Source organism: Protopterus annectens, chromosome 17.part0, assembly GCF_019279795.1.
Source record: "Protopterus annectens isolate FY-2018-M chromosome 17.part0, PAN1.0, whole genome shotgun sequence".
NCBI classification, from domain to species: domain Eukaryota; kingdom Metazoa; phylum Chordata; order Ceratodontiformes; family Protopteridae; genus Protopterus; species Protopterus annectens.
This window is the reverse complement of record NC_056751.1, coordinates 61818496-61838455: the sequence shown is the minus strand read 5'-3', so window position 1 is coordinate 61838455 and position 19960 is coordinate 61818496. Positions and strand designations below refer to the sequence as shown.

Below are 19960 nucleotides of genomic sequence, written 5' to 3'. Positions count from 1 at the left end.
GATCTAGGCACAATCCCTTCATTAATAAGCTGTGCAATATAGAAGGACTTTCTTCCAACAATCACTACATGCTGGTCAAAAGTTAGATCGCTGTCCACTTAAGTTCCCAAATCCTGAACAACTGGGATACACTAATGTCATGATCAAGTGACATAATCGTAACACTTTGCAGTACATGGAGCATCATCTAAGCTGACATATTACAAGTTAGACGGAAAAAAACTCCAGAAGCACAATGAGTTTTACAGCTCTGAAAGCTGTAGCACACTTAGAAATGTCCTGAAGGCAGGGGTCAGAACCAAAGTGCAGGACTCATAAGCCAAAAGCTTTAAAATCCGTTAATGCACTTCATTCCATTACTTTTTTTTTCTTTCTTTCTTTATGTATAGCAGTAGAAAGTGTGTTACAGCCTTTAAAGCTCCAACAGAGCTTCTCCAAAAAAGCTTTGTAACACTATCATGTATTGGACAGCATGAGCCTAAATTTTAACTTTGTAAATTACATAAAGACGTTAATCACTTACATTACAAAAGTGTACAATATTTTTTCTGATTTCCAAGCATAACCACTGTACTCCCTGTAATATCTACATTCTGCAAGAGATCTTAAATTTGTCTACATCACATCTGTAGCCAGCTTACAACTCTGTTGTGCAACTTATTCACAAACAAATTTTTCACAAAGCCTTAGCTTTGGTACACACTTGTTAGAAGTGAAAGTTAGAAAATGTTATATTGGTTGTTAATCAAAACAGTACATTGATCTACTTAACTTGCAAAAAACTGTAATCTAAGACAAAGAAAAGTTATGTCATTATTTCAAAAACTCTGTTTTTCATATAATACTGGACTGTGCTCATGTTTCAGTTCTTACAAACTTCTATCGTATAACTAGCCAGTAGTACCCTGTACCATTTGATGACTAATCATTAAACATTGTGAAAACACTGTCTGACTTGTTCTTTTGTTGGTCTGAAAACTCTGACTTGTTCTTTTGTTGGTCTGAAAACTATAGAAGTCCACAGAAATATTCCTGAAAAATACTAAACTCAATAAGGAGGAGGTGGAGTGAATATATTCAAGTCAAAATTCTCAAAATGACAAACAAAAATTGCACAGAAACCAGTTATACAGCAATGAATCAAATTTGATGTCTTTTAGAAAAGAGAACTGTTGGACACCTTCATTTATTATTTAATCTAAAACATTACAAAACTTTTAACATTGCATGTTTCAGGTTTTAAAGGCATCATATCTTTACCATACAGATAACATATTGCTTAGCATCTCATCGTCTACAGCCAGTACAGAACCACTCTTCTGTACCTTTTCACATTAACAGATCGACGCAGCTAACTTTTTTCCTTCCTTATCTATAATCTTCCCTTTGCCATAATTTATAGTGGTTAATCTCCACTGATGTAGTACCTTGTATAAACAGATTCCTATATCTATTTTCAAACTCCTGACCCTTTTAACTATTTACAGCTAAGATTTTTATTCCTCAAACCTCTCACTTTCTCTACACAGGTGGATTTTATGCCTTTGTTCCCATTTTCCATTCATTCTCTGCCCCTCTTTCCAGTAGTCTATTTTTAACCCCATCAATTAGGTCCTCCTACATTTTCTTCCCTCATTTCATTCTCCCAGTTCCTCATCTACTAGTCCTTCTCTTTCCCTCTTTCTCCAATGGACCCCACTTCATTTGGTACCATCTCTTTCCTTCCTCTTTACATGTCCTTTTCTTTAACCAATAACCATGCCAACAAACATATTCTATCCTTGCGGCATCTTGATTTTTCACCCATTTTTCCAGTTTCTCACCTTTTCTAACATCCTTATTATCCCTACTAGGTATCAGTTATCCTCCAACATTTATTCTCTACTTCCAAATAAAAACATTATCTTATCCAATTTACCCCCCTATCCTCAAAAATGTCAGCTAAAAGTCTATCTGTTCCTTGTAAGCATCCAATTTGTACGGTCTCAAAATGTAAGTACACAGGATCCCCTCTCTTCTGTTATCACATCTTTAGTAGCTTTACTGTTGTATAAAATTATCTATGCAGACTGCTATGCGAAGATCCATTCATTTCCTAGCCTTTGCTACACACTTCGGTAGATGGATCATTTGAGACCATTCTTCAGTTACTTGTTCTTGCACTTCCTTCTCCCAGCCTTCCTTCACTTTTTGGGCATCTGTCTCATCCATTTCCTACTCTCTGACGCAATTCTCTTCTACATACCTCCCGTCCAGCCTCCTATTACTTATTTCTCTACATAATTCCAGTTGTTCAAGTCCTTCTGCCTGTTTTGCTTTTACCTTTTGGAATTTTCACTTCAGTCCCTATGCTAATCCATACTCTTCCTGTATTTCATCTCAGAATTTCAGTCTGTTCCCTGTAATTACCTGTTGCTAGCATTTTACTATATCTTGTTTTCATCAGCTCCACAGTACCAATTTTCTCTACTTATCACCATCAATGCCCCATACAGGGAGTATTAACATTTTCTATCCTTTCAACCTCCTTGCCTGCCACATCCTAAACTGCTCATCCAGCACTTATAGGTGCAATCCACCTCAAACGATTGTAATAATACCTCTGTCAGGTTCTTCCCCTAGTCAGCTCTCTATTCGCTTCATGTATCACTTCAGACAGCTCATCTTTCCAGTTCGCTTCATACTGCGCATCGATCAGTCTCATCATTAATGCCAACTGGCCTCCCCGCAAGTATCCTTCCACATCTGAAACGCCCAATACCCCTTTCTCAAATTAGATGCTCCCATGCTCTCAAATCTTCCTCTATACCAAATACATTCACTCAAATCAGCTGTTTCACTGTTTTCATAACATGTTCTTTTTGGGGGTTCCCAAAATTCCTTACCTGGATATACAAATTGTACAACAACAACTAGATGTAGAACCCGGCCCCTATGATCAAAATGCAACTGCATCCCCTTCCATTTCTCTAAGTGCTTTTTAACGTTCTCAAGTTTTCCTGTTCCCTCGACTGCATCCTTTAACCACATCTGTCTTCCACATACCCTTGTTTTTCACTGCTTGTATGCCATAGGTACTCATATTTACTGCAGTCTCCTTTTCTCATTTTAGCCCATGGTGCATTCCTTTACATTACCTCACATTTAAATAGTTATTCCATTTTCACAGATCCGTCTCTCATCAATTTCATGCCAACACTTGCATTCCCACTACTACCCTAGCAGTAATATGAAATATGGAGAACGTCAAAAGCATGCCAGATTTAAGCAGACCGCTTATTCCCACTTTATCTTTCTGAACTTTCACTAGCTCCATTACTCTCATTCACTTCTCCATTTCACGGTTTGTATTCTTTCCACTTTTCCTTTCAACTTCGGCTGCTTTTTGAGACGTGGGAATAAGTTATTTTCTCCCACTGAAACCTCTTTACTGAAATTATTTGCTATTATTGCCATCCTGCTGTACTCCTGCATCTTCTGCCACCGCTACCATGTGATTGGTTTCTTAAGACCCTCAAGTGCTTCTATGGGATCTGTAAATGTCCTTGCCATGCTCTGCAAAACATTCTCACTGCCGCCAAGTATATCATTCTTCAAAGGATTCTCTTTAGCTTGCACATTACTACTGGAGCAAATGCTCCTCTTTGTCTTGTTTTTTTAAGAAAATTTATTAAAGGTGTTTCTTTGTTTATGCCATAAGTGATTGGAATTCACATAACGAAAACAAACCACCATACTAACAAATTTTCAGCTGCAAAACATTATACATTACTTATACTCTATTCAGTCATTGTCAATCAAACATTACATAACTCATTCAATTTCTGCATTCCCTTAAACCTAATTCCTCCTCCAAAACACTGTTCTGCGTGTATTGTTCCTGCAATTCCAATTTTTTTCTATGTAATTTGCTCCCACTCTTTGCTAAAGATCTCACCTCTAGTTGTTTTAATTCTGTTACCATATTCATGTCTTCTAGTACAGCTGGTTTAGAATTTAATTCTGGTAGCTGCCAAAAATCAATTACTAAAAAATGGAAATCAAACTCATGAAGGCCTTACTATGTTTAGGCAACTGCAATTCTGTGTCACGGCTCAAAAAATCATTTCCTTAGTTAAACCAATGTGCTCACCCAATATTTCTGCTAGAGTAGTAAGTCTGCCAACTCATTACACTCCAAAAATGTTCCCAATTACCTCTTACTTCCCCATCACACTTCCAACATTTGCAATCTACCAGAGGAAAAATTCTATGGAGTCTGCAGGTTGTACAAAAATTGCTTGAAGTGTTTGCAAAGGTAAGATCATAAATCTTCCAGAGAATGTTGCATTATTTCAAAGCCATACATATACTCCCCATTGTTTTTGTGAATTGTTGATCCATTCTCTCTTTGCAATCCTTTCTAACCTCATCTGACAATTCCTATAGTTACCGTGCAATATTTTATATGTCCTTATAATTATTTATTTTTTTAAATGGCAGCTTCTGTTCTAGACTCTACTAAAATCTCTCTCTCTCTCTTAGGATTCCCCCATTTCTCTCTCTTTGCCTATACTCAGATATAAAGCCTTGACAGGGAAGGCAATCTATAGCCTGGAGTCAAAATGTATTTGTGGCCTCTTCCCATGCTGTTTTCTTTCCCTCTCTGTTTGTTCCCAATACCTTGGTTCCTTTGCTAATTTTCTCTGGTGAACTCCAGCTCCCTCTTGCCCTATTCTCTTTAACCGGATTGCAGTCATCCCTATCAGCAGGATCTTTCTCCATCCCCATGCTGGGTTAGTTCTTGGAATACTTTGTTACTTTATGAATATATTATGTATGGTTATAATACTCCTTAAGGATCTGCATCCAAAATCCTAGTTTCTTCTTGTTTCTTGAGCTTCTCCCGTTTCATCACCATCCCTTTCTACTTTGAATTATAGCTTTCTGCTTGTGTTATGTACAGGAGCCACAACTCTGTAGCTCTGAAATACCCCTTCAAATCAGGTAATCCCAAACCACCTTGTTCTATTGGAAGGATTAACTTATCCCACTTGACTCCTGCCCTTATACATGCCCAGTTAAGTTTGGCAAGAGAAATTTTGATCAAGAAAAACTAACATATCACCTTTCATTAACCTTTTACTCAGTTGCTATCTCTCCTCCAGAAATCTTTCCTTAAGCTTGTTTCTTTGTAGCTTTATTATTAAATCAGCCTTCGTCTGTGTTCTGTATCTATTCTGAGTCTCCAAGCAGTATCATGTGCTCTCTCTCTCTCTACCTTCACTTCCTCTACCAGTGTTTCAGTCCACTTGCTTAAATCCACTACTGCTGTCTTAAAATTATGTTACTCAAATCTTTCCGATACCCTCATCAATTGGTTTGCCTGACATGATCTATGTTCAGTCCATCATTTTTGCCTTCAAGCACACCAGTCTTGCTTCTGCTACCTCACGATTTGTTCCAAGTACTTCACTTTCTTCCACAAGTGCTTGGATTGCCACTGAATGTTCACTTAGTGCACCATTCACTTATCATATTCTTTATGCCCCATCAACTTACCTTTTAAAGATAGGAGTCTGGAATTAAAGGAAATGAAAACTGATATTTGGAGTTACTGCTCGTTTTGTGGGATTACTTCCTGCCATACCTAGTGTTTTATGCACCATCTCTCTCCTCCCCACAGTCCTCTTTCTACTTAGTCCTTATTCTACTTTTGTTTTGTCATTCGGTTATAGGGGTATTACCTCCGAGACTTTTGTTCCTTTTTTTCTTGGGGTTTAGCAATATAACTTATTTTCTGACTCTCAGTTCAGGAGCTGGATAGTTACTACCCCAATCCAAGGGGTACCACACCGAAGTCAACATTCAAATAACTACTGGTTACAACCTAACAAGTTCACATTGCTATATCCAGTGCTTTCTAAATGTGGTAACCAGCAGTACTCCTGTTACAAACAACAGGTGTGCCACTGCGTGGGTTATGGGAGATGCTTCAAATTCATTTTGCCATGTAGATATGCCTGTCAGGTAAAAAGTATGAAAGAATGTTTTGTAAAATTAGCTGCATTACCCATTTAATCCAGAGACCATTAAGAGTTATGTTATAAAACTTTCATGAATATAGGAGATAGGATCCTGACATGAATCTGTGTGGTATTACCTGCAGTCATAATTCAGAGGTATGCAGAACAATAATTCATTTAGTGAAACCTGGTTGCAATGTTACTATGATATCTGGTCAGTTTGGGAATATGTTACAATATTCCTTTCCTGAAAAAGCTGGTATTGACATCCACAGAGACTGTGGGTGACAAGTGGCAGTTCCACAATTTAAGTACCAAAATCATATGTACAAAGCAAAACATTTGGAACTAAATTCATACTTATATACTCAGAATTATTAAAGGGCCACTATCGGCAAAACAAAAAACATATTTGCACATTATCGTAAAGTTCTGCATAATCCAAGCTTGCCAGAATCATGAACACTAATTACTAATTTTATTTTTTCCCCTAATCCTGAATGCTCTCAAGGGGCAGACAACCTAAACTGATCTTGTTTACTCAGAATACTACATTTTCACTGAAAGGGCTGACAGATTATCTCAACTTAGTCTCACTGCCAAATTACAGTCCCACTCACTATGAACTTAGAACGGAAGTAGTGAGAAATAATGTTCAGTCTGAGAAACCCAAGTAAACGGGTCAATGACCGATTTGAAGGGGACTGTTACATAGCGGTTTCCTACATGTTACACTATCTATAAACTGTGCTTGTAGATTTGTAGACAAATAGCATTAATATAACATACACAGTAAAAAAAAAAAGTAAATTCAGGTATACCTTCCTCCAGCTTTCCTCCCACTTTCCTTCTCCAAGTTAACTAGGGTATTACATTTTTTGGCTTGCAAAAAAACATTAATGAGTGAAGTTGCTTCACAGCGGTCATCAGGTTTCTTTACCTTCAAACTGCAAAAGGCTCAACAAGGTTAAGGTCACAGACAAGGGAAAGTACATAGCCGTAAATGACCCTGAATAAAATATGACCTCAGAGGGTACAAAATAAAAAAAGAGCAATGGGTTCCCTGCTATGTGCATTTTCCTTGGCAAGAAATATACTTTCAAAATGTTCAACAGAGAAATCACTAAAGAAAAGTTACACAAAATTTTACTCAGCCCAACAGGGTGTGTATTGAGAAAGCTGAGTAGAACAAACTGCTAGAGAAGGAAACACAGTTGTGTACACTTACCACTAATGTAGATGTTAGAGCGTCTTCACTGCTGCAGTCATCACATTTGGGTTATCCCTGCAGGGGAAGCCCTCAGCCGGCCTGAATACCAGAGACTTAGTATTGCTGCATCGGTTGCTGTCGCATGAAGTCTGACGTCAGGTCATCAGGGGTATAAAGGAAGGCAGCCGACACCATTACATCAGTTTTTCTTGCCCTAACCAGTCAGAGACCACCAAAGTGGGAGGCCAGACTCTGGTGGCAGGACCCCACCAGTGGAAACAAAATACCAATATGTTCCTTTTGAAAAGGAAGAAAGGTAACAAAGAAAAAGGGGAAAGGAGGGAGAGAAACCAGGACTGCAACAGGGAAAACACTTGAATATCTACATTTATGGTAAGTGTACACAACTGTACTATGTTCTTCATGTTTCACTGTTGCAGTCATCACATTTGGGTAGATTCCCAAAGCTGAGGAAAAGGGGGAGGCAGTGAAGGAGGATAGGGGCTGGCTAGCATGCCCTGCAAGACTGCAGAGGCAAAACTTGCCCTGGATTTAGAAAAGAGAGAGGCAAGTGGTAATGTTTATTAAAAGTGTGAACAGATGTCCAGGTTGCAGCCTCCAGGGTGTCCCTGGTGGGGACTCCTCTGAGGAAAACCGCAGAGATGGAAGCTGCTCTGGTGGAGTGTGTCCTGACCTCCTTGGGGGGAGGCTTTCCATGCTGTTTGTAGCAGAAATGGATGCAGCGTGCTATCCATTTGGAAATGGTTTGTTTGGAGGTGGCTTTACCTTCTGCCTCTGTAACAAAGCTAACCAGCAATTGATCAGGCTTTCTGAAGGATTTAGTCCTAACTGATAGAATCTGAGCTGTCTGTGAGCTGTCTGTGCACATCTAGAGAGTGAAGAATCCTTTCCCCCTTGTTCTGGGGATTAGGAAAAAAAGGTGGGCAAATGAATGGATTGGTTGAGAGCCACACTGGACACCACCCTGGGCATGAAGGATGGGTTAGTTCTGAGGGAAACCCTGTCTGCATGAAAGATGATGAAGGGTTCCACAGCCATGAGTGCTTGCAGCTCAGAGACTCTTCTGGCTGAAGTGATGGCCAGAAGGAATGCTATCTTCCAGGAAAGAAATTTTAGCTCCGCATATGAAGCTGGTTTGAAAGGGGGCAGGGTGAGCTTTTTCAATACAAAGTTAAGGTCCCAAGCTGGTGTTGGTGCCCTTCTGGGTGGCCTCAAGTTGCTAGCCCCTCTTAGGAACTGTTTGATCAAAGGGAGTGATCAAAGGGGCTGCTCAGTGGGAAAATGAGCAGAAATAGCAGAGGTATGAATTTTTATGCAGGAGAAAGAGAGGCCACTGTGTAGTAGGTCAGCTAAGTAATCCAGAATGAGAGAGAGTGGGAGGGCTGTGCCATATTGGCTCCCTTAGCCTGGATCCAAGTGCAGAACCTTTTCCATTTATCAGCATAAGACTTTCTGGCGCTAGGACGTCTCGCCTCACGGACAACATCCAGAACCGGTTTACTGAGGCTAGCAGATTGGTTCACGGTTAGGGAATAAGCCAAGCTGCCAAATCGAATGTCTGTAATTGGGGATGCAAGAACTCCCCTTCCCTCTGGGTCAGGAAATTTGGAATCTGAGGAAGATGTCATGGGGGTAGAGAGAACAGGCTGCACAGCAAGGGGTACCAGTGCTGCCGGGGCCAGTCTGGAACTATGAGAATGGTTCTTGGTTTTTCCTCCCTTATTTTGAGCAGTACCCTGGGGGTGAGAGCTACAGGAAGAAAGGCATAGACCAATTTCTGCTTAAATGGTCTGTCAGAGAGTTGAGAGAGCCTCGTAGGAATTGTGCTAACGGGTGCAGTTGAATGGCAGAGGCTGTGTGACAAAGGGTCATGGCCAGCCTGCATAGAGGGTAGGAGCAAGTCCTCCCTACTTGTTGATGTACCACATCACTGTGGTGTTGTCTGTTTTGATCAGGAGAGCTCCTGGAGAGACAAGGGGCTTGAAAGCTATCAAGGCGTGCTGCACAGCCATCATCTCTTTTTGACTGACAATGCAGAGGGATTTGCTGTGGGCTCCATTGGCCCTGAATGCATCTGCCGTCCAGGTGTGCACTCGAAGTGTAGTCTGATGCGTCTGTGGTGAGGGTCTGGGCGGCAGGGGGAGAGGAGAAAGGCATTCCCTTGTTGAGGGAGCATGCTGTTGCTCAGCAAATAAAATCTTTTGAGGCAAGGAATTTACAGGTAGAAGAGATTCCAGGTCTTGAGAGTGTTGGCACCAAAGGCTCTAAGTACCACTGAAGTTTCCTCATATGCAGTCTGGCATATGGAAGGAGTAGTATATGCAAGATGCCATGAACCTCAGAGCTTGCAGGATCTTCCTTGCAGTTAGATGGGGCCTGGTGGCTAGTTGAGAGAAGTAGGCTGTCAGGAAAATTTGTTTCTTTGGAGTAAGGAATGCCACCTGGGAAGCTGTGTCCAGACTTGCTCCCAGGAAGATTATCCTTTGGGTAGTCACTTGTTTGGATTTCTTTTCGTTGATTATGTACCCTAGGGAGGTTAGTAGGGTCTTTACAAAGGCAAGGTACTTGAGCAGCTTCTCCTGGCTGTCTGCCTGAATAAGGCAGTCATCTAAGTATGGGTAAATCTGAATATTTCTTTGTCTGCAAAAGGCAACTGCCGGAGCCAGACATTTTGTGAAAACTCTGGGAGCAGTAGATAAGAAAAAGGGAAGCCCAGAGAACTTAATGTGCACAGATCCTGCCCTGAAGTGGGGATATTTCCTGCATGATTCCCCGATAGGAATATGGAGGGAGAGCTCTTTTAGATTAAGGGTGGCTAGCCAAGCATCCTTGGAGAACATGGGTAGCAGCTGCTGGAGGGTGAGCATTTTGAATTTTGGGATCACCAGGAAGGCGTTTAAAATGGATAGATCGAGGATAGGGCACCAGGTGCCCTCTTTTCTGGGCACCGGAAAAAGTCTGGAGTAGAAACCTTGGCCTAACTGTTCTGCAGGAATGTGCTCTACTGCCCTCAAGTTGAGCAGGGAAAGGATTTGCTTTCGAGCCTCTGCCCACTAATTTGGTGGTAGATCTGGGAACCCTTTTGGGGTTGGAAGGGTGTAGAAGGAAAATTTGTATCCCTAAGACACAATGTTCAGAACCCAGTGGTCCTTGGTAATGGTGGCCCAAGTGCTTAAGTGAAAGGACAGTTTTCCTCCTAGGGGTAAGTGAAGGTGGGCGGGGGGGGGGGGTCATTGTCATTTTTACCATAAGGGGGTGTCTTAGAACTCCCTGGTTTTGAAGTGGAGGTAAGTCCACTGCTTAGATCTCTGCATTCCTTGGGGCTGCTGTCGGGGTGGGGGGTCTGCTTTCACGGGGCCTAGGCTGGGCCGGTTTACTGGGAGCAGGAAAGGACCAGTATTTGGAGGGACAATGCCTGCTGAACCTAGGGGGCTGGACCTGCAAGAAATCCTTAACTGTTTGCATAGATTTTGCTTTTTCTTCCATCTTAAGACCTCTTCTGCCTTAGTGCCAAATACGTTCTCTGTGCAAGGGGGCACCCAACAATTGAGATTTGACATGATCTGGCAGGGGCTGTTCCTTAAGCCATGTATGCCTTCTAATGACAGATCCAGTGACTGCTACCCTGCAAGAAGCTTCTAGGGCATCAAAACCACAGTGCAAGGTGTGTTTAGTTACTTGACTTGCAGAATGCATTAACTCTTGTAAATCTTTAAATTCTGCCCAAGCAGGAAAGGAAGACATTTTTTGTTTAAGGCGTTCCAAGGTATGTTGCTGAAATGTCAGCATATGGAACTGTCAATTCAGTGCCGTGATAACAAGAGTAGCTGAAGTGTATACTTTCTTACCCCATCTGCCCAATGCTCGGGAATCCCTGTCTGAGGGGGTGGGATTCTTAGTAGAGGTTGCTTTAATTCCTTTTGTCCCTTGAGAAATTACCTCAAGGTCAGCTGTAGGATTTTTAAAAAGATATTTGTGTGAATCAGAGACTCTGTAGTACCGGTCTGGTTTTCTGGAAGCAGGAGGAAGGGCGTCAGGAGTCAAGCTGGATTAGAGGAAAACATCCTCCACAATATCCAGGACTGGGGGGATGGCCAAATATTTGTGTTGTGGAAGATCTAGGAATTCTCAGAGTCTCTTTTTAGACTGAGGGTAGTCCTGACTCTCCCATTGGAAATGCTCCTTTAAGATATGCAGGGTTTCCCCAAAGGAAAAGCCCTCTGGGGGAGAGGCTGAAGGAATGGAATCCTCTGCATCAGAATCCTCATAAGAGGAGAGGGGTTGCATGTCTTCATATTCAGATGCATCAGATTCACCTGACTCTTGTTCAGACAAAAAGTACAGTTTTGTACCTTCCATAAATGTAGATGTTCGAGTGCTAATACAGCTGCAGTCATAACAGATGGGTTCTCATGCCGTCAGGCGGGTCCTCGGTCGGCCGAATTCCAAAGTCTAGGTCCGGCGTCGGTTGTAGTCGCTTCTTCCCTGACATCAGTGCGACAGGGGTATAAAAGAACCAGCCGACGCCATTTTCTTCAGTCTTTCTTGTCCCAGATGTCAGGTGCCCCCAGAAGGAAGGCAATACATAAAATAATGTAATAATGCAATGCAATATAATCAAAAAACAGTAGTTGCAAGCAAATACACCATAAAAGAATACCCCTAGAGGGGAAGGTGGGAGGGAAACCTGGACTGCAGCTGTATTAGCACTCGAACATCTACATTTATGGTAGGTACAAAACTGTACTATGTTCATCGTGCATACAGCTGCAGTCATAACAGATGGGTAGAATCCCAAAGCTAAGAAAGGGGTGGTAGGCACTAGGTGGAGCTAGGAGGAGCCAAAATGCCCTGCAAGACTGCAGTGGCAAAGCCTGCTCTAGACTTGGAGTATAATGGTAGGTTGTAGTGCTTGGAGAAGGTATGGACAGAACTCCAAGTGGCTGCTTCTAAAATATCCTTGGTAGGAACTCCTCTGAGGAAGGCTGCAGAGGTGGCTGTGGCCCTGGTGGAATGAGTTCTAATGCCTGTAGGTACAGTTTTGCCATGAAAGGAATAGCAAAAGCGTATGCAGTGGGCTATCCATTTTGAGATGGTCTGTTTGGATATTGACTTTCCTTGAGCTCCTACCGCATAGGCCACAAAAAGCTGTTCTGATTTTCTGAAAGGCTTTGTTCTGTCCAAATAATAACGCAGTTGTCTGTGGATGTCCAAGGAATGCAGTAATCTCTCCCCTTTGTTTTGAGGATTAGGATAAAAAGTAGGTAAATGTATGGCCTGATTTAAAGCTACCCTGGATACCACTTTAGGCATAAAGGACGGGTTGGTACGTAATGAAACTCTGTCCTGATGGAAGATGATGAAAGGCTGGACAGCCATAAGAGCCTGTAGTTCTGAAACTCTACGAGCTAAGGTGATAGCCAGAAGGAAAGCTGTTTTCCAGGACAAATATTGTAAATCTGATGAGACAGCTGGTTCAAAAGGGGGCAAAGTCAGTTTTTCCAGAATGAAATTAAGATCCCAAGCAGGTATTGGTTGTTTTCTTGGAGGGCTTAAAATCTTAGCCCCTCTGAGGAACTGTCTTAATAGAGGGTGAGAGAATAAAGGTGGATCAGTGTTGTATTCTGCAGAAATGGCTGAGGCATGGATTTTGATGGAGGAGAACGAAAGTCCACTGCTTAGCAGTTCGGCCAAATATTGTAGTATTTGAGGTAAATTCAGTTTTCCAGGGCACTGGCCCTTTTTCTCATTCCAAACACAAAAACGTTTCCATTTTGCAGAGTAAGCTTTTCTAGTTGATGGCCTTCTGGCCTCCAAAATGACATCCTGCACCTCCTTGGAGAGCAGGGCCTGCTGTGATGCTAAGGAATCTTCCATGCAGCTAGATTGAGTGTCTTCAGCTGACTGAAGAGTTTTGAAGCTGTGCTGAGTCAGAAGAAGAGGCATTAGAGGCAGGGTCCATGGTGGGGAATGCGTCAGGCTCCTAAGTAGTGGGTACCAGTGTTGCCTTGGCCAGTCCGGAGCAATGAGTATCATCTTTGGTCTGTCTGCTCTGGTCTTCAATAGGACTTTGGGCAGCAGAGGAAGAGGTGGGAAGGCATAAACTGTCATTGATGTCCAACTGAAAGAGAGAGCGTCCACTCTCCAGGCCTTTGGATGGAAGATCCTTGAGCAGAATTTTGTCAATTGATGATTTTTGTGGGAGGCAAAGAGATCTATGTCTGGCCTTCCCCATTCTTGGATTACTTCTGTAAAAACTTTTGGATGCAACTTCCATTCGTGTGGATCTGTCATATTCCTGCTTAGGTTGTCTGCAAGCGTGTTTTCCTTGCCTGGCAAGTACTGTGCTTGTAGCTCCATTTGTAAGTCCATGGCCATGTTCCAAAGTGACATGGCCAGTCTGCATAGGGGATAAGAATGTGTTCCTCCCTGCTTCTTTATGTACCACATAACTGTGGTGTTGTCTGTTCTTATCAATAGCTGACCTGGTTGTAGAAGGTCCTTGAAGGCTGTAATAGCATTTATCACTGCTAGCATTTCTTTTTGATTGATGTGAAGGTGCTTTTCTTTTTGGGTCCATTTGCCCTGAATGCACCGGTCTGTCATGTGCGCCCCCCAGGCGTAGTCCGAGGCGTCTGTTGTGATGACTTGATTTGCTTGAGGCTTGCTGAATGGAAGACCTGTGTTTGTTTGGCATGCTTGAGCCCACCAAAGAAATTCCTTTTGCAGACATGGAATTAGTGGTATCATTGTTTCCAAACTCTGGCTGTGTTGAGACCATATGTTTTTTAGGTACCATTGTAGTTTTCTCATATGCAGCTTTGCACAAGGGATTAGTAAGATGCAAGATGCCATGAATCCCAGAGCCTGTAGGATTTTCCTTGCAGTCAGCCTGGTGCAATTTGCCAGTGTTCTGAAATATTGAATTAGTTGCTCCTGCTTCTCTGGCGTGAGGTAGGCCATCTGGGTGTTTGTGTCCAAATTGGCACCCAGGAAAATTATCTTCCGAGAAAGTATTAGTCTTGATTTCTCTTTGTTGACTGTGTATCCTAGAGAGTTTAATAACATTATTACATAAGCCAGATGTTTCAGAAGAATGTGCTTGCTGTCCGCTTGGATCAGGCAGTCGTCCAAATAAGGGTATATTTGTATCCCTTGAAGTCTGCAGTAGGCAATTACTGATGCCAGGCATTTCGTGAATACTCTGGGCGCAGTAGATAAACCAAAGGGCAATGCAGAGAATTGATAATGTATTGAACCTGCAAGAAATCTGAGGTATCTTCTGCAATTTTGTCTGATTGGGACATGCAGGTATGCCTCCTTGAGGTCCAATGTTACCAGCCAAGACTCCTTGCCCAGCATGGGAAAAAGTTGCTGTAGAGTAAGCATCTTGAATTTTGGTACGAGTAGGAATGTGTTTAGGATGGAAAGATCCAAAATAGGTCTCCAATCTTTGCCCTTCTTTGGCACCAGAAATAGCCTGGAATAAAAACCTTGACCTTGTTCGTGTGTAGGTACCTCTTGAATAGCTTTCATGTTTATAAGATCTGACATTTGCTTTTGTGCCTCTGCCCTTTGATTGTGTGGCAGGTTTGGCATGCCTTTCATTTTTAGAAGGGTATGAAAATGGAATTTGTAGCCTCTGTTTATAATGTTCAGGATCCATTTGTCCTTGGTGACAATATGCCAATTTTTTGAGAATAGTGCCAGCTTTCCTCCCAAGGGTGCTGCCATTTGAGACCTGGTTGGCATGCAAAGGGGAAAGTCATTGGTTTTGCTTTCTGAAAGATAGCGAGTTGTCCTCACCACCTCTTTGTGTAGGAGCTTGCCATTGTCTGCCTCTGTACGAGCCTTGTGTTTGTCCTCTGCCCCTCGGGCGCCTGTATCTGCCTCTTTGGGGTCTGTCTGTGGCAGGAAAGGACCAGTTTTTGGAAGGCCAATTTCTACTAAAACGTGGGGGTTGAACCTGCATAAATTCTTTCACAGTTTGCATTGATTTAGCCTTTTCCTCCATTTTCCGTAATACTTCCTCAGCATTTGCCCCAAATAGTACATCCTTTTGAAGAGGGGCGTCTAGTAATTTAGCTTTGACATGATCAAGCAAGGCTTGTTCCTTGAGCCAAGCATGTCTACGTATGACTGAGCCTGTAACAGCAGCTCTACATGAGGCCTCTAGAGCATCAAAACCACATTGTAAGGTATGTTTACCCACTTGTTCTGCACTATGCATCAAATCCTGCAACTCCTTCATGTCTGGCTGTTCAGGTTGTGACATTTTACTTTTCAATTGAGATAACAGAAACTGTTGGTATTTTAGCATATGAAACTGAAAGTTTAAGGCCCTCATGAATAAGGTAGCCGAGGTATATACCTTTTTTCTCCACCTTTCTAAGGATCTGGAATCTCTCTCGGAAGGCAATGGGTTTTTGGCAATGGTGGCCTTAACTCCCTTGGGCCCCTGTGAGATGGTTTCTAGGTCAGCAGCATGGCTTTTGTATAGAAATTGGTGCGAGTCAGGAACCCTGTAGTACCTGTCAGGCTTAACTGGAGCTGGAGGGAGAGAGTCCGGGTTAAGGCAGGCCTCCGAGTAAACATCATCTAGGATGTCCAGGACAGGAGGTATAGCCAGAGGCCTGTGCTGGGGTAACAAAAGAAATTCCCTGAGCCTTTTCTTGGAATCTGAATAATCCTGGCCTTCCCAGTGGAAGTGTTCCCTTAAGGTATGCAGAGTTTCACCAAATGAGTAATCCTCAGGGGGGGCCTCGCTGAGAACCGGACCACGTGTAGTCGGCTTTGGCGTGGTGTCGGTAGAGGCCGCGGACCTAGAGTGTCGGTCCTTGTCTTTGCGTTTTTTAGACAAAACCGGAGTCGGAGTATCCGACGACATAGTATAGTTAAATGCTTTCCCAAAATAATGCTGGGCGAACTCCGCCCGACGCTTAATAGTGCATTTGTTGAATGTAGCACAAAAGCGACAGACCGAGACGTCATGGTCTGGGCCTAAACAAGGTATACAGAGGGAATGGAAATCCTTATGCGGTATTTGCTTCCCACAAGAAATACAATTATTAACTCTGTCTGACATCGGTCTGAGGCAAGAAAAAGTTTCCCCAACGGGGTACTTAGCTTTTAAGAAGACTTCGGTTCCAAATTTTTTGTAATCTCAGGAGCTGGCCGACCGGCACTTGTGAACTGCTTCTGCTTCGGGCACCGCACGGCAAAAAAGACTGAAGAAAATGGTGTCGGCTGGTTCTTTTATACCCCTGTCGCACTGACGTCAGGGAAGAAGAGACTACAACAGACGCCGGACCTAGACTTTGGAATTCGGCCGACCGAGGACCCGCCTGACGGCAGGAGAACCCATCTGTTATGACTGCAGCTGTATGTACGATGAACATCTACAGGGAACAGATCTCTTTTTCCTTTTGAAGGGGGTAGCTTGGCTTCACCTGATCAGCATAAGGTCTTCCGCCATTTTAAGCATTTGAGACTGAGGCATGGTGGCTGACGCTTGAGAGTGGGTCGGTTTTTTGGGTGTGGTGCGTTCCCGGGACCTAATAGACTTGGTAGTTTTAGAAAGAACGGTAGTCGCGAAAGAAAATGTCAGTTTGTGTCTAGATTCTGCAGTGTGAAGGACTTCCTCAGAGGCTGGTGCCTACTCAGCAGCTCCGGACCCATCCAAGGTTGAGATGACCGCAGGATCCTTAGTCAAAGAAGAGTTTTGCGGCATACCGGACTTTTAAAGGGTCTCAGTAGCGGCCTGCAAATCAACAGAAACAAGCATCAGGGGCTGCAAAAACGCCTCACTGAGGACTGGAGAACTGACTACTAGCTTAACGGAAGTGTCATCAGTAGGTTTGGACCTGTGCAGTCTGTCTCTGTCTATCTTTACGTTTTTTCGGAAGCTCTTATGTCGGATGGCTTACTTAAGCCATATCGCAATTCAAGGACTGTAAGCAAAAATATCTAGCTACAAAAAGGGCCAGACGACGGATGGTTCTGGAGTTGAACAAAACAGAAGTGACAACGAGGGACATCGTGGTCTGGGCTTAAACAAGTGATGCAGTAAGAGTGGAAGTCTCGGTTCCACAGGTGGGACAATTATTAACTTTTTCTGACATCGGTTAGTGCAAGAAAAAAGGATCCCCAACAGGGTACTTCGCTTTAGAAGACTTCAACTTCAATTCGGTAGACAAAAACTCCGGTAGCGGCCGACCAGCACTCATCTGAACTGCTTCTGCTTCGGGCTCCACAGCAAGAAAGACTGATGTAATGGCGTCGGTTGCCTTACTTTATACTACTGACAACCTGACGTCAGTTCTCAAGCAACAGCAACCAACGCAGAAATACCAAATCTCTGATATTCGGGCTGGCCGAGGGCTACCCTGGCAGGGATAACCCAAATGTGATGACTGCAACAGTGAAACACGAAGATCATCAGCCAGTTCAGTGGTATACAATACAGGCAACCAGGATTCAATTAATAGCTCAGGCACCCGATGCAGCTAGCAAGGGGGTAGAAAGGAATGATGAGGCTTTGCCTTTCTCTACAAGGGAGGGATGAGGATAATAGACTTGTACTGTCAGATTCGGTCTCATAACTGTGGTGTAGAGCACAACTTATAACTACTGCCATTCCAGACCTGCGAATGGGTTTGGAACAGTGGATGGAGATGCCCCTAATTCCATATTCCATAGTAAGCAGTGACCTACCAAAGGAAGTACCACAGTGTAAGGGGTAGGATCTCCACCAGGAATCCAAAACAATGTTATGAATGTCTACAACTGTTTCCCAGATGATCACGATGGTTGAGAAGATATGGGGACTTGCAAGGAACCCCATGATCAATTCCAACTTACTAAAGGTAATGAATTCAAGAAAGAAAAGAAAAAAATCACCAGATATGCTCAGAACATAACTGTTGCACACATATTTGGGGATGCTTTCGGATACAAAAAAAGACAGCTGAATTTGATTTTTTTTTACCATAAGGTGGTATTTAAGTGAATGTGGTATAGTAAAAAAAGTTACACAAATTACCAAATTCAGTTATTTCATAAACCATGTTTTGTCAGTTTTTGAATCTATACATTATACTGAAATTGGAGCTTTGTTAAAGAAACTTGCAAGAAATAAGTTTCATAAAATGACTGAGTGACAAGAGAAGTTCTGAATAATTTGGTTAAAGACAAGTCATTTTAATATATGAAAGTGGATAATGGTAGGGCTCTTCTTATAACATGCACTAAAGTTTATGTAAATGCTATGAATATTATCATGAAATCATAAAGTCAAAAGTGTGGATGCAACTATTAAATGACTTTGTTGCATCTTAATCTGTAGTATTTCTGATTTTTTTATAATTGTGAGGAATCAATCTTGGGACTGTATTTGGATGAGGTAGTAACCCCACTTAAAAAAAGTCAGTGTGACATGCAGCAAAAATGAACCACTAGCGAAGGTGGTGGCGTTCTTTTTAAATCCTATGGTAAAAAAAGGTGGGATTACTTACTAAGGATTCTTCTGACATTATTAGACAAGGTAAGTGATGTAACAATTAAAAACTACTATTTTGCCACAGCTGATGTAAAATCTTTGTACTCAGCCATTCCACATGATGATGGTATGCTGGCTTTTAGAAAACGGATATGCAAAACAGAAAACATGTCAACAAAAAGTTTAATGTATTTGTTGGAATTAGTTTTAGATCATTATTTGCTTATTTAATAAAGAATACTTTAATCAGTTAAAAGTAGTAGTAATTGGGGCAGTGATGGTTCAAAGTTATGCAAACCTGACAATGACTGAATGGGAAGAAAGGGTCATTATTAGGTCTGCCTTTTATGAACGCAATAGCTTTTACTGTCATTAAACAAGAACCTCATGAAACCAAGTGAAACAAAGGCTAAACACAAACAAGATGCACTGAAAACTAATAAATTTGCAAGGTTAGTGCTATAAAGATGTTTAGAGCCTTCATCCCTAAACACTGGGAACTACAGCAGAATATTAAAAAACTTTGCAAAAACATTTAAAAGATAGCATCAGTGATCATGTGACCAGAGTGAGACAATCACTGGCACTAAAATAATGAATGGCACTAATAATTACATAACACCAAACCACTATACAACCATCTGAACCTATACGGTTAACTGGCACTAAAATGATGCTATACATATGATAAAATAAATCAATTTTTTAACACAGTACACATTTGTTTATGCATTTCCTAAATGTCCTGTCAATCTTCCCTGCATAAAAACACAGGCATCCCCGACAGGCAGCCATAGATGACTGGCTCTCCTAGTACCACAACTAAAGTGCCCCCTACCTTTGTAACCTTTTTTTAATTATTGCTTGGCTACTCATGGATACATCTGGTTTATTATATGGTTTTCTAATATGTACAGTGTAATTCTCTGGTACAACAGGAAACCTCAGGTTTTCTAACTCTACCATTTCTTGAAACAGCTCTTCTTGAGAAGGGTTCTACTCAGCCAGCCTTTTCTTCATTTCAAACACTGTTTTTTTGTAGTTTTGTAACTTCATCTGAGTAACTAGTTAAAGCTTCTTCTATTTTTTCCAGCCTTTATTGGAGTGGATATATTCCTTCAAAGTTTCATTTATTTTTTTCCCTCTTAAATTACTGAAAGTCATCTCTTATACAAAGCTGTAGCTTGAACTGCTTTTTGCTGAACAGCTTCAGGTTTCTTTCCAGTC

At 42.1% G+C, this 19960-nt stretch overlaps 1 protein-coding gene across 1 annotated transcript in view; it reads right to left on the bottom strand.

Moving 5' to 3' along the window:
- Positions 1-19960, bottom strand: part of SRP72 (signal recognition particle 72) — a 1193396-nt gene that overhangs the window by 1091336 nt on the left and 82100 nt on the right. The gene's annotated exons all lie outside the window — the stretch shown is intronic.